General features: G+C 37.3%; 1 pseudogene; it reads right to left on the bottom strand.

The window, feature by feature from the left end:
• Positions 1–4,891: 4,891 nt before the first annotated feature.
• Positions 4,892–16,385, bottom strand: part of LOC137760702 (flavin-containing monooxygenase 5-like) — a 36,674-nt pseudogene continuing 25,180 nt past the window's right edge.

The raw sequence follows: 16,385 nt of genomic DNA, 5'->3' as shown, positions 1-16,385 counted from the left end.
GACACAGGTTATTGTGCTTCCCCTTTGCAGTTCTTTCCTAATCTAATCTGACCCAATTTGGAAACTGGGAAGATTCTATAAAACTAAGTACCAGTAATTAACCAAGGAATAGCTCATGGTAGACTAAATTATTTTAGTATTAGTTCATGAAAAAAAATTAATGAGAAATCCAAAGCCAAGTGGGGCATAATCTTGAAATTTTCCAGTAGGATATTTCACCAAGAATAAGAGAAGATTTTCCTTTTGGGCTGCTGGTCCTGCAGATGGAACTAGCTCTTATTTATCTTCTCCGTACCTTTGGACGTTCTCTTCTAAAACAGTGGTCTCATTAATGAGTTGTTCTGGTGTATAAAAACACTTCTGCCAAATTCTCACTAATCACAGTGGGGTCTATAGCATAGCTGAAATGAGTCCAAGGAGTAAATTCTCGTCAGTTTTCAATTCTATGTAGGCTGTAGTTACAGTATATGGCAAGATCACAGGAAACACTGACAAAAGTATAAGGTCTACTCTATATAGGCATGTTCAGAAATCTTATTGAACCTTTGAGATCAGCAGAGAATCTTTTATTACAGAATTTTCAACTAGAAAGATGTCCATGTCGCAATCATAAGAACCTATGAATATATTAACTTATATGGCAAAAATGACTTTGTAGGTGAGATTGAGTTAAAGATATTGATATGGGGAGAGTAGCCTGGATTATCCAGTGGGGCTCAATCTAATCACATGGGTTCTTATAAGAAGGAGGCAAGAGGATTAGAATCAGAGAGAGATGTGAGAATGGAAGCAAAGATCAGAGAGGAAAGAGATGCTTTGCTGCTGTCTGTGAAGATGGTAGAAGGGGTCATGAACCAAGGAATGTAAGAGGTCTCTAGAAGCTGAAAAAGGCAAGGAACAGATTGTCCCCTAGAGTCTCCAAAAGGAACGCAGCCCTGCTGCCACTGATTTTATCCCAGTGCAACTGATTTTGAACTTTTGAACTCCCAAACTGTAAGATAATAAATTCAAATTGTTTTAAGCCACTAAGTTTGTGGTAATTTATTATAGCAGTAATGGGAACAGAGCCATTAACAAAATGAGAGAGATTTGGAGGGACTGTTGCTGCTGGTTCAAGGAATTCATTGTCTCTTTTATCCAGAGGTAAGACAATGAATCACTGTTTTTAGCCCATTCTCATTTACCCAAAATACAACAGTAAATAGCAAGGTTTTTTATCTTTTTTATTTTTGCTTTTTCATAATTTCATACTAAGTACCTAATTCTGCTTGGGTTAGGGAAGTAAGGATCAGGAAACAGTACTTGGGGAATTGTTTTAATGGAAATAAACTGAGTTCAGTTTTAGAAATGGGAGTGTGGGGACTTCCCTGGTGGCACAGTGGCTAAGAATCTGTCTGCCAATGCAGGAGACACAGGTTCGAGCCCTGGTCCAGGAAGATCCCACATGCCACGGAGCAACTAAGCCCGTGCGCCACAAGTACTGAGCCTGCACTCTAAAGCCCCGAGCCACAACTACTGAGCCCCCGTGGTACAACTACTGAAGCCCGCCCACCTAGAGCCTGAGCTCCACAACAAAGAGAAGCCACTGCAATGAGAAGCTCACGCACCACAACGAAGAGTAGCCCCAGCTCGCGGTAACTAGAGAAAACCCACACGCAGCAATGAAGACCCAACGCAGCCAAAAAAATAAAAAAAAAAAAAAAGGAACGGGAGTGTGATGTGCCTATGGAGCTGTCCACAAGGCAGGTATAAACATGAAACTGTATCTCAAGAGAAAAGGCTACGCTGGAAGATAAAGATTTGGAAGTCACCAGGTTGTAGCTAAAGATCGAGCCTGAGTGACATCCTCTGTGGAGGGGGTGTAGCGTGATAAGAGAGAGGAGTCAACAAGGGAACCTTGGAACATCAATCTTTAGGAGATGGGTGGGTGTGAGGAAAAGGTTCACTCACCCGAGAGAACTCATCAGGGTACACCCTATTCTTATAGGGCTTATACTATTAAAAATTAATTCATTAATTAGGATTCATCTGAAAACAGCTCGTTCTTGAAACACATGTACTATCACAAAATAAATCAGCATTCATGCGTCAAGATTCTTCTGACTACACCTTGTTCTTGAAACATACTCTTTATACAAGTGGTCAACGTTCATAAGTTGCTTTTGTATAACTTATCTTTAAACATGTGCACTGTTGAGTGAGAACTGCATAAAACCACATGTTTTGTACAGTAAAGGAAGCAACGATTAAAAAGTAACTAAGCTACGATGAAAAAATTATAAATTAAAAAATAAGAGTACTCAGTAATTTGGATGAAATTTTCAGAGCTGCTTAAAAGACTGTGGGAGAACACACAAATGAAAATCTTGCAGAGGGTACCAAATCATACCAGTGCAGTGTGGTGGGGGTACTGTGTGATGAAACACACCTGGAGAGACAGGGTTCAGCAGGGAAGGTCCAAGTTTCCACCTTTAGCTATGCTTTCTAACCATCTCTAAGCCTCTGTCTTTTCCCTGCAAAGTTGTTGTTCATTTGATTATTCAAAAGGTAGATTAAGACCAAAAAAAAAAAAAAAAAACCCAAAAAACTACTCTTTATCCTCTTACTATATGATCAAGCCAGATAACAAGTTAAAAATGCTTTGTAATTTGCTATACTAAACTCAGCTATCTACTTTTAATTCTGGAGAAAAATTATTACACATATTACTTTAACATGAGCTTTACTGACCACTGAGATGATTATAAAGTCCAGTGGAAAGAAAAGTAGCTAAGAAAGGATAAAGGAAAACCCACAAAACTAAAGAATTAAGGCTTTTTATTTTTTAAATTAAGGCTTATTCTTTAGTCACTAAAATACAATAACTTTAAACATAACTTAAAAAATCAACTGCCTTAATATATTTTTTCTTTTTTATTGATACTAATGTCTTTCTATACTTAGAAGGTATTAATTTCCTATCGCTGCTGTAACAAATTACCACAGATTTGGTTACCTAACTAATACAGATTTGTTACCTTGTGCCTCTGGAGGTTAGAAGTCTTACTCGGCTAAAACCAAGGTGTGGACAGGTCTGTATTCTTTCTGGAGTTTCTAGGGGAGAATCCTTTTCCTTGCTTTTTCCAGCTTCCAAAGGCTCCCTACATTCCTTGCCCTCTTACCTCTTCAAAGCCAGCCGTTGCATTATTGACCTCTGCTGTCTCATCACAAGTCCTCTGATTCTCATACCTCCCTCTTTCCCTTTTGATTACACTGGGACCACTTGGGTGATCCAGGACACTCTCTTCATCTTAAGAGCCTTATCTTAACCACACCTGCACAGTCCCTTTTTCCATGGGAGGTAATACATTCACAGGCTCCGAGGATCAGTTTTTTAAACAGTGGTCTGTAATTATAAGGTTAGTCCTCCTCGTGGTGTTCTAAGGTGGTTGTGTATGTATAGTGGAACAAAAGAGCAGCCATGCTATGTAAGCTACTGTGAGAAATATAGGAAGAGCTTAAATTTTGCTGTCATTAAAATTCAGTTTGTCTTTAAGAGACTTTAGTAAATATTTATACTGCTTTGTGATGCTTTTAGCATATATACGGATGTTCCTTCTTACGTCTACAGTCACACAGGCTGCTCAATCCCCATCCCTCATCCCACTCAACTTTCATACTCTTATTCCATGGTGGTTTTAGATTTTAACAAGGAGACAGGTAGAGTACCCTTTAGCTAAATAACAGAGGCTGAGTCTTGGGAAGATTTCACATGGTCAGTCAGTCAGGAGGAAGAGAAAGCATTTGTGGACAGAGAACCCTTCTGGCACCCCCGAAAGGACATCAGTGAGGAAGTCACCTACCCAACACATGGAGAGGGCTGCTCTGAAAACTGAGCTAAAGGATGAGGTCAGCCAGCTTGTAGTTTTGTTTGGTACTTAGGTATCGGTACAGCCTTTGTCTTAATACAATGTAGTTGCTTATTTCCAAATACTGAAAGTTTAGAGTAATTTATGAAAATGTCTGAAATACATTGCACTTTTTTCTGTAGCTGTTTCTTCAAAATAAAAAGGTTGTTTGCAAATGCACTCAAAAGTATTTTTAGTTTCTAATAAACTAAAACCTAGAATATTTTTCCTTTTGACTTTTAGTTTCTATGCTGTAAACATAAGCATAAAAGAAAAGCTTAATAAAAGTTTCAGGGCTTCCCTGGTGGTGCAGTTGAGAGTCCGCAGGTTGAGAGTCCGCCTGCCAATGCAAGGGACACGGGTTCGAGCCCTGGTCTGGGAAGATCCCACATGCCGCGGAGCAACTAGGCCCGTGAGCCACAACTACTGAGCCCGCGCGTCTGGAGCCTGTGCTCCGCAACAAGAGAGGCCGCGATAGTGAGAGGCCCGCGCACCGCGATGAAGAGTGGCCCATGCTTGCCGCAACTAGAGAAAGCCCTCGCACAGAAACGAAGACCCAACAAAGCCAAAAATAAATAAATAAATAATTTAAAAAAAAAAGTTTCAACTTTCATTCTGAATGAGAATGTGATAGAATTTACTTGGAGGGAAGAAAAGAATAACATTGAAAATAAAATGATAAAGTAAAATTTTATTTATAAATTCCTAAAAGGAGAATTGAGGTTTGTGAAACCAATTTGGGTACAATTTATGTTGGAAAACATTCTTAAGGCTTAAACAGGATTCCTTTTAATGATAAACTTTCTTTGGGCGTTCATATTACTTCTAGAAGTATGATGTATACCTATTTTTAAGAAATCTATTTGTAAAGTGTATCTAGGTAATATATTTTAGAGCAGTTATAGTAGTACTAAATAATATTGTACATGTGTTACTGACTTAAACATAATGATCCAGGATGAGTAGAAACTATTACATGCTTTTTCTACTCAATGTTCTTTCATTTATTTCCATTTACAATGATGAATATATCTAAAGTATGCTAAGCCAGCAGCCAGAAATGCAAGGCCAAAGGATGCCATCTTTATCCAAGAGAGCGGTGAGGATGAATGACTGTCCTGACTAGTAATCCGAGTCCTCAGGATCTTGATGATCCGCTCTCTCTGGGTCAGGATGGCTCTCCGGGCCCCAGCCCACTTCCCTGGCCCCTGGAGGCGGTACTGGTATGGTGTGCACGGGCCAAAGAGAACCTCCATGGCCAGCATTGGATCTGAGAGAAACAGGAATAGCAGGTTGGGCTTCACTCCCACCCGGGCGGCGGTCTCATCCATGTACTCAATGTGATCCACTTGGATGGTGTGGTGGGGTGTCTTCACATACCTGAAACAAGTGGGAGGACAGAGCTTTGCATCATCTGAAAGCTACCAGTTTACTTCTACTCACCTTAGAGGTGGAAAAACTGAGAACTAGAAAGCTAAATGACAAACCCTGCTCCCCTCAGCCACTGAATAGCAGAGTGTTCACAGAGCTCAAGTTCCCATGCTCTTGTCTCTTCATTTTTCACTGCTCCAGGGAGACTGCACTGCAGATTAGTTTTGGCAGGGATCTGTACCCTCTAAGATATTCATTTTGTAAATGAAGGATTGCAATCCGGTTAAGTACTTCCCTGTGTGTTGTGTAGGTGGGATGGAAAACTCTTAACTTATAGCCCCCTGTGTGTGTGCAATCAACTAGGGGATGGATAGTCAATCAGTCACTGAGAACATGGCCCCAGGTGCTTGGTGGCTGCAATGGGATAGGGATGCAGTTGTTGTAGCTGCTTTGCGGAGCACAATGACTGCAGCACTGCTGGGAAATGGCAGCTGTTTTTGCGGCTCTGCCTTGATGCAGCTGCTTGATCCAGCATGATGCATATCCAAGGACTGCAAAACACTAGAGGCCCCCTCATATTGCAGGTTTGATTTTCATTATACAGTTTTACTTCTCACATCTAGAAGTAAAGAGTCTTGAGGAAGGAGTGATCTTTTCTAATATGTATATATGTGTTTTATGGAATATCAGCAGCCCTGTGCACACCTGTACAATGTGGGGCAAGGGTACAGTATATTTCCTGGTTCAAGAACACATAAAGCCTCATCTTAAAGATGTGTGAGAAAAAAAAAAAAAAAAAAGATGTGTGAGAGTTGGTACCTCTCTTGCATGAACTGAACATTTGTTCCATGGTGTGGGACCTTCACCATAGCATAAAGTTTGTGGCCTTCACGTCTGAGAACAGAAGACTTGTTTTAGGTACTGTTACATAAGAAGAAACCACAGTGTCTCCATTTTACACCACTCTCCATTGTCATATAGGAAATGCTTAGCAATATGCCTGCTGTAATATGCACAAAATAGATTTTCTTTGAATGAATTAGAGACATTTCACCGCTTCTTCCAAATATTGATAAGAATGGTACTTGAATACTTCAACCAATGGTGTTCTTTGTGTTGCAACTTTTGTAAAACTGAGTATAAAGTGGAGTGGGTTAATGAGAATGAATTTTGTTTCTTTATATGGAGACACATACATCCACATTACAGTCTTTAAAATCCTAAAATGATGTGGCAAAGTAATTAAGATATTAATTTGTATATTTTCTGTGTATATTACTGTTCTCCACCATTGTATCAAAGTAGTTGAGCTTTTTGTATTTCCTTTTCTCAGACATTTTTTGTTACATGGTCAAAGAGATAGCTTCCTTGCAGAATATTTCCACTTCTAGCTTTTGTTTGCTTAAATACTAGGCTCAGGAAGAAAATGTAATATCTTTGAAGGCAACAAGAAGGGAGAGGGGGAGATTTCACACAGTGTGTGAAATAGAAGAGTGGTGTGAAATAGTCTAGGAACCCATGGCAAGATTTCAGAGGGAATAGCTGTGTTGGGTCCCTGGGGAGACTGGACTCTGAGCCCATCTCAGCTGGAGACCCCAGCCTCAGCAAAGATCCCTTTACCCTAATTATGGCAGGAAAGTCAAAAGCCTCCAGACTTTAAAAGTGTACTTTAGACCTAAGCAATGAGGATGCCAGTAAGGAATGTGATGTGGTGAAAATCAGAGACTATGCCCATGTTTTGGGGAATCACATATGTTTCCTGGATTCTGGTGAGACCCTGGAAGAAATAACCAATAATGACTGAGTTTAAAGACTGAAATTCAGATTTAATATGACTTAAAGAGAATAAATACGATTATTTGTTGCAGAACTGAGTTAGGGGACTAAGATTCATACTTCATTTTGTGTTGCATAATTACTTAGGATATGGAGGAAAAACCCCACAGAATTGAGTGAGATGAGCATGGATTTTGATCCCAGATTAGGGATTCCATGATCCCTATGATGGTTCCCAACTAGTTGTTACTAATTATTTATTTACCGTTTTTCCATAGCTCTTTCCCTCTGGGCAATATCTGCCATCATGTTCTTCACCGAGGGTAATTGGCCTAGTCCTAGAATAGACAATTCAGAGTCTGTCAGGTTTCCAAGGGTTGAAAGAAGAGAACTAGTGGTAAGAAGAAACCCTTTTTATGAATTATATTCATTCTTTTGTTTCCTTAATAATTTAAAACTCATATATTTTTGACATTGTGCTATTGTTCTGAGATTGCTCTATTGTCTTCCATTTGAAATTGTCTTATCTCAAATGTCCTATTATCTTAAATATTTCAGGAACGCATTATACTATTTTTGTGTGTTTATACTGTATCATCTTGGACAATTCTGACTTATGTCATTTGAAATTTTTGATCTCACCTTCAGCAGAGATTTTTTTTTCTTCTGGGACTTCCTTGCAGCTTGACGTAAGAGCAATTCCACAATTGCTTTTGCTGTGTACTCTAGCTATATTATGATCTATCAATTTCTTGCTTTAGGAATTTAGACATCTTGTACATTTGGACACCACACCTGTGTATGTCTTAGGCCTGAAGTTTCTATTTCTCATGGGAATCTATTTTCCCAGTCCAGAAACCCATACAAAATAAATCTTAATGTTTTCCTGTGATAAAGGTAAAAGTTTTTCTAGACTCCATTTCATTCAGAGGGTAGCTCTCTAAGCTCCCTACTATATGCAGGAGTCATACTTTGAAATCTACATGTCATGTGTTCCCTATGCTTAGTTGGGTTTTAAAATTCTAGCCCATAACTCATAGGGTCTCTTTAGCCCAATATTTCCTCTGGCTATCTTGATATCAGCTCATGTACGTACTGCTCTGGCTTTAAGTTCCCTTTTCATTTCTGAGTCCAAGAATTTCCTATTACTTATTTTGAATCCACTTTATATCATTATTGTTATATTTATCTGTAGTGGGAAGAGGTGAATAGTTGTCAATGTTAGCTCAAGCTACCAGATTGTTAGAACCAGAAGTCTCTCAATCCTGTTAATCTTAGAACCCAGAGAATTTTAATAATTTCTACAGAATCCTCTTTTATTATGCACTATTAATTAAGATATATATCAGGTATATTCATATATATTCATATTATATATACATATAAATTCAGATGTATTCATATATGTATTAACACGTGAATATACCTGATTTTATTAAAAATTCAATGCCATGAAATAATGTGTGTGTGTGTTGGCTCACTACATGGACAGCATCTGTGTTACCTATTTCATTGATCAAGTCTGAGCTGCTTCTTGGCTGTTGTGCATAAGATCAGACTGATTTCTTGGAGATCACAGACAATCCAGACTCTGGGGAAAATGAGATAATTAACCCTTATGAAGGCTCTGAAATCTCTTTTTGTTAGAGAATCATAGAATTTCATGTCTGTTCATGTCATCAATCAGCTCTCATCACATATCTTACCGTCTACTATTACATCCTTGAGTAAGGAACACCCATTCTTTCCTTAAACTTTTCTAGAAATGGGGATTGTGTCACTGCCCAAGTTAGCCTGTTCATTTTCAAACAGCTCTAGTTATTAGAACAATCTTCTTTACTTTGAGCTGAAATCTATTTCTCTCTAGTGTCTATTCATTAATTCTAGTTTTGCCTTCTCAGGTGACATAGAATGAGTGCATGTTCTTTATATAACGATTCTCAAATATTTGAAAAAACCATTATCAATTTTTTGGTGAAATATTCCTCTTTTTAATGATTTTAAATCAGATTACCATCCTAGTTGTTTACTTCTTGACTTGCTCCAGTTTGTTAAGGCTCTTCATAAGATATTGTTCTCAGTGCATAGTATTCCACATAACAGATGAAAGTAGAGTGCAGAACCATGGATGAATTCCTACATTTCTTTTCCTAAAAGAGCTTTTGTTGAAAGTTGGGGCTTTAGTTAAATTAATACACAATACTATGAGATGGTCAGGATTTGTTTCAGATTTTTAAGAGTAATTTGTTAATCTTCATAATTATCATATATAACATAATAACTAAAGACATCTTAATAAGTTATGACTTTTAGGAAAGCAATTTGGGAAATTGAAGATAGTAAGACATAAAATAGAACAGACATCTTTCTTATGTTAATTACCCATACTTTGCATACCAGTATGTAGTATCAGGGTATCACAACTTGTTTTGTGCTAATCCAAATATTTGTACAAATGGGTCATTAAAAAACAAGAGGTCTCAACAGAAATTAAATTCTCTGTGAGCTTTTCTGGGTCTCAAAATAAAACCACCTTACAGTGGCCAGTTTTGCCTACTAACATACAGGTGGTCAAATCAATAAAGACTAGCTTACACTTATAAGTTTTCTTAAAGAAGTCTCCTATGGATTCGAAATATTATTGCTTTCTGGTTTCAAGCAAATATTTAGTCAGAAAAAGGCAAAATACATTTAATAATAAAAGTCACACTTATATTCTAGAGGTTATGTCCAATGAGTAGGGCATAAAATTAACGGTTCTAGACTGCCAAGATTCAAATTCTGATGGGATGTGATAAAGTAGCTCTAGATGAAAAAACATGCATTTGGAACAATACTGAAGTAGAGAGAAAAGACACCAGCCCCTGGCATTGTGCTGAGACAGAATGTTGACTCCAGTAAGGTGGAATGAAATTTAGATGAGCTTCTATCTCTTACGGGGCACTGAGCAGAAAGTCAAGGCATCCTCATTGCGTTCAGTTTGGTAGTCAGTTTTGAGGCATAAATTGATTGGGTTAGGCAGGCATTGAATTAGACTTGGGGTAGAATCATGAATAAAACAACACTCCTTACCTTCAAGCGTCTTGCTATTAGTGGCAAATACAGATTTACAAAGAAATAATATGCTGTGATAAGGGTATAGGAAGGTGCCCTGCAGAGAGGGAGGGATCATGGAGAGCAGTAGCTTTGGCAGTTGGGGAAAGCAAGCAGTGAGATATATGGATTTAAAACTGTGCTCTGGAATGATTGGAGTTACAGATGTTGCAGGAGAGCAGGATGCAAGGGTGTAAAAGTGTTTATGAGATAATTTGTCTTAGGTAGCCTATGGGTATAAATGGGACTGGGAAGCCTGCAGATGTCTGAAGTTCAACTCAGTTCAAGATGCACAAACAAAACATTCCAGACACCACCCACTCTTGGCACTTGGGCTTAATGCATTTCGTCCTGTCAAGGTTGACTGAGGACCTGGGAAAGGCTGCACAATGAGATGAAGGTTTTTAATGACTACCACTGAACAGGGAAGGGAGACAAGAGGCAGGAAATTGCATGTTCAAGTAATTAGGGTAGTTTGAAATGGAGAATTGTCTCTGGCTTTATGTGATTTTTTCAAAATTAATTTTTATTGGAGTATAGTTGCTTTACAATGTTGTATTAGTTTCTACTATACAGCAAAAAAAATCAGCTATACATAGACATATATCCCCTCTTTTTAGGATTTCCTAAATGACCATTTAGGTCACCGCCGTGCATTAAGTAGAGATCCCTGTCCTATACAGTATGTTCTCATTAGTTGTCTATTTTATACATAGTATCAATAGTGTATATGTGTCAATCCCAAGCTCCTAATTCCTCCCAACCCTCCCTTTCCCCTTTGGTATCCATGCATTTGTTCTCTATATCTGTGTCTCTATTTCTGCTTTGCAAATAAGATCATCTATACCATTTTTCCAGAAAGAGAAAAACAAATGTCATATATTAACACATATATGTATAGTGTGATTTTATGTAGGCTTGGTTAGCAAATCATATGCCAGTTTAGTGATCTTCAAAGAGAAGTCAGTGAGTGAAACCATCCAATGGGGAGCAAGAAGAAAATATTAGACTTTTACTGTATTTTTGTTCTAAATATAAGCACTACATTAAGCCTTTTTGTATTTAACATATGTGTTGATGCTGACATATATCTGCGTCAAAAGGTGGAGGCACATGCCATCTGCGGTGACCCTGAGGGACGCGGAGGGGATGGCAATGGTGCCCCCACTTGGTCTTCTGCCCTTAGGGTCTTGTGGCCTGAGCTGGGTTATGTGGGTTTATAGATTATATCAATCAAGTTCAACCAAACTAACCTCTGCAAAAGAACATGTGGCTTAAAAAGGGTTACTGCCAAGAAACCTTGATTGAAGATAATATTAATAATGTTATTAATGTAATAATAATTGTTAATAATCAATTAACAAGAAAGTCTGAGCTGACACTTCTTTTATTCCAAGTATGAGCTCTTTATCTACTCCATTAGAGGTAAAAAATAATGATGACACCATCAGATTTGTCAACATCTTTTGTTAGGTCAGTGTAGAAAAGCACTCGAGTACCATGTACTAGAATTCCCTACCGTTAACAGACTTCTCCTAAAATCCGTTAGTGACTCTCCTTTTTCATTTACAATATGATTTGATTTGTGAAGGGTGATTTATAACAGGGATTGTCAAACTATGGCCCATGGTCCAAATCCAGCCCACAGAACGGTCTTTACATTTTAAATAGTTGGGGGGAAAAAGAATATTTTATGAGATGTGAAAATTATATGAAATTCAAATTTCAATATCCATAGATAAAGTTGTGTTGTGTTTTATCCACAGATAAAATAAACAACCACACTTATTATTATTATTGTTATTATTATCATTTTACCTATTATCTATGGCTGCTTTTGCACTACAACAGCAGAGTTGAATAGTTGCAACAGAGACTATATGACTTGCAAAGCCTAAAATATTTATTATCTGGTTCTTTGTAGAAAAAGTTTGACACCTTTTGGATTGTATACACAGATTGTAGAACTCATATGATATGTAAAATAAAAATCTCAATATAAATTTTTTAAAACTTGCATTCAGGATTATTACATGAAATTAATTTCATGAGTAAGTGGCAGACATTGTTCTAGTTGCTTGGAATACATCAGTGAAGAAAACGAAGGTGCCTGCTCTTGTGGAAGTTACATTCTTGTGGGGGTAGACTGCCAAAAATCAATCAACATGATAAATAAGTAAAATATAGACCATGTTGGAAGATGATGAGTGTTATGGAAAAAGAAAAGGTAGAGAGGATTGAGAATATAGCTGGTGGAATAAGGGGTAGGGGTGCCTTATTCTTTAATTTGTTTCCCTAAATTTAGTAATTTATTATCATTTTCCCCTCCAAACTTCTTTTGAAAATACAGGACCAATAATTTACTTTAAGTATTTTCTGAATCAAGTTATGGGATAGAACACAAAATGAATTATTGGACTATAAGACTTATGTGTTCCTCTGAGTTGCTGGGAAAAAAGAAGAAATACAGATAAAATATTCTACTCCTTGGAACACTTACTTCCAGAAATGGAAACTCAATTGTAAAGATGCTTGAGGAAACTCCTTGGCAGATAATGCACATAATCCTCTAAGTTGGACCCTGGGCACAGGTCAATAGTTTTCCAGTAAGATTAAATGGAAATAAGTAATGTTTTTCACAACATCCTGTTGAAGCATCATATCAATAATAATAGCTGACCTACCAGCTAAGCTACTCTTCTGCTTCTCACTATTTGCTTGATTTTAGTTATATGTACGATATGTTTAAGACCATTCTTTAGGAGTCATTCTGCTCTCACTGGTAAACATGGAAACAGGTGAAGTTGACATCGCCACAGTCACCTGTATCCAGTCATCTGTCCAGTGAAGCTGGAAAGGTTTGTTCCACTCAGCTTTGTTTTCTCCTCAGAGTACCTCTCTCTCCTTGTTTCTGAAACCCCTTTGTTCAAGCTTACGGAGTGCCTTCTAAGTATGACAATCTGCTAAGTACCAAAAAGGATACAATAACAAATGAAGAAAATAAAAGAACAAGAAAGAAAATAAAAGCAGAAGATATAATCCCAGTGTTTGAAGAATTTGCATTGGGGAAGAAATACTCATAAAAGTAGGTGCTCCCAGCATTTCTGTTCCAGCAATCTTTCTTTAAATTTTTATTTCCTTCATTAAGAAGTATAAATAAATTCTATTTATCTTGCCAAGGAAAAAAATGTACTGGGACTATCCTCTAAAAAGATCTTTCACTAGCATGATCCTTGGAAAAAACTAATTATTGTAACCAGTTTTTTTAGATTTAACTCTTTGTTAAAAATTGCATCATAATTGACATATAACATTATATTAATTTCAGGTGTACAATGTAATGGTTAAATATTTGTATATATTGCAAAATGATCACCACAATGTCTAGTTAACAACTGTCACCATACATAGTTATAAAATATTTTTCTTGTGATGAAGACATTTAAGATCTACTCTCTTAATGTTCAAATATGCCATGCAGTATTATTAACTATAGTCACCATGCTCTACACTATATCCACAGGACTTAATTATTTTATAACTGGAATTTTGTACCTTTTCGTCCCCTGCACCCATTTCACTCACCTCCTATCCCCTGCCTCTGGCCAGCAGCAATCTGTTCTCTGTATCTGTGAGCATTTTTTTAACATCTGTATTGGAGTATAATTGTTTTACACTGTTGTGTTAGTTTCTGCTGTATAACAAAGTGATTCAGCTGTATGTATACATATATCCTCATATCTCCTCCCTCTTGTGTCTCCCTCCCACATTCCCTATCACACCCATCTAGTTGGTCACAAAGCACCGAGCTGATCTCCCTGTGCCATGCAGCTGCTTCCCAGTAGCTATCTATTTCACATTTGGTACTGTATTATGTCAATGCTACTCTCTCACTTTGTCCCAGCTTACCCTTACCCCTCCTCATGTCCTCAAGTCCATTCTCTACGCCTGCATCTTTATTCTTGTCCTGCCCCTAAGTTCATTAGAACATTTTTTTTTTTTTTTAGATTCCATGTATATGTGTCAGCATATGGTATTTGTTTTTCTCTTTCTGACTTACTTCACTCTGTATGACAGACTCTAGGTCTATCCACCTCACTACAAATAACTCAATCTCATTTCTTTTTATGGCTAATATTCCATAGTATATATGTGACACATCTTCTTCATCCATTCATCTGTCGATTGACACTTAGGTTGCTTCCATGTCCTGGCTATTGTAAATAGAGCTGCAATGAATATTGTGGTACATGACTCCCTTTGAATTTTGGTTTTCTCAGGGTATATGTCCAATAGTGGGATTGCTGGGTCATGTGGCAGTTCTATTTTTAGTTTTTTAAGGAACCTCCACACTGTTCTCCATAGTGGCTGTATCAATTTACATTCCACCAACAGTGCAAGAGGGTTCCCTTTTCTCCACACCCTCTCCAGCACTTATTGTTTGTAGATTTTTTGATGATGGCTATTCTGACTGGTGTGAGGTGATACCTCATTGTAGTTTTGATTTGCATTTCTCTAATGATTAGTGATGTTGAACATCCTTTCATATGTTTGTTGGCAATCTGTATATCTTTTTTGGAGAAATTTCTATTCAGGTCTTCTGCCTATTTTTGGATTGGGTTGTTTGTTTTTTTGATATTGAGCCGCAGGAGCTGCTTGTAAATGTTGGAGATTAATCCTCTGTCAGTTGCTTCATTTGCAAATATTTTCTCCCATTCTGAGGGTTGTCTTTTTGTCTTGTTTATGGTTTCCTTTGCTGTGCAAAAGCTTTTAAGTTTCATTAGGTCCCATTTGTTTATTTTTGTTTTTATTTCCTTTTCTCTAGGAGGTGGGTCAAAAAGGATCTTGCTGTGATTTATGTCATAGAGTGTTCTGCCTACGTTTTACTCTAAGAGGTTTATAGTGTCTGGCCTTACATTTAGGTCTTTAATGCATTTTGAGTTTATTTTTGTGTATGGTGTTAAGGAGTGTTCTAATTTCATTCTTTTACATGTAGCTGTCCAGTTTTCCCAGTACCACTTATTGAAGGGGCTGTCTTTTCTGCATTGTATATTCTTGCCTCCTTTATCAAAAATAAGGTGACCATATGTGTTTGGGTTAATCTCTGGGCTTTCTATCCTTTTCCATTGATCTCTATTTCTGTTTTTGTGCCAGTACCATACTGTCTTGATTACTGTAGCTTTGTAGTATAGTCTGAAGTCTGGGAGCCTGATTCCTCCAGCTCCGTTTTTCTTTCTCAAGATTGTTTTGGCTATTTGTGGTCTTTTGTGTTTCCATACAAATTGTGAAATTTTTTGTTCTAGTTCTGTGAAAAATGCCATTGGTAGTTTGATAGGGATTGCACTGAATCTGTAGATTGCTGTGGGTAGTAGAGTCATTTTCATGATGTTGATTCTTCCAATCCAAGAACATGGTATATAGCTCCATCTGTGTGTATCATCATTAATTTCCTTCACAAGTGTCTTACAGCTTTCTGCATACAGGTTTTTTGTCTCCTTAGGTAGGTTTATACCTAGGTATTTTATTCTTTTTGTTGCAATGGTAAATGGTAGTGTTTCCTACCAGTGTTTCAGATATTTCACCATTAGTGTATAGGAATGCAAGAGATTTCTGTGCATTAATTTTGTATGCTGTTACTTTACCAAATTCATTGATTAGCTCTAGTAGTTTTCTGGTAACATCTTTAGGATTCTCTATGTATGTATGTACAGTTTTACTTCTTCTTTTCCAATTCGGATTCCTTTTACTTCTTTTTCTTCTCTGATTGCTGTGGTTAAAACTTCCAAAACTATGTTGAACAATAGTGGTGAGAGTGGCAACCTTGTTTTGTTCCTGATCTTAGAAGAAAAGGTTTCAGTTTTTCACCATTGAGAACAATGTTGACTGTGGGTTTCTCATATATGGCCTTTATTATGTTGAGGTAAGTTCCCTTTATGCCTACTTTCTGGAGGGTTTTTGGGTGTTGAATTTTGTCAAAAGCTTTTTCTGCATCTATTCAGATGATCATATGGTTTTTATTCCTCAATTCGTTAGTATGGTTTATCACGATTGATTTGCCTATATTGAAGAATCCTTGCATTCCTGGGATAAACCCCATTTGGTAATGGTGTATGATCATTTTAATGTGCTGTGGGATTCTGTTTGCTAGTATTTTGTTGAGGATTTTTGCATCTATGTTCATCAGTGATATTGGGCTGTAGTTTTCTTTTTTTGTGACATCTTTGTCTGGTTTTGGTATCAGGGTGATGGTGGCCTCAT

Source organism: Eschrichtius robustus, chromosome 3 (genome assembly GCF_028021215.1).
Source record: "Eschrichtius robustus isolate mEscRob2 chromosome 3, mEscRob2.pri, whole genome shotgun sequence".
Taxonomy (NCBI): domain Eukaryota; kingdom Metazoa; phylum Chordata; class Mammalia; order Artiodactyla; family Eschrichtiidae; genus Eschrichtius; species Eschrichtius robustus.
The sequence above is the reverse complement of the archived record's forward strand: the minus strand, read 5'-3'. Positions and strand labels throughout refer to the sequence as shown.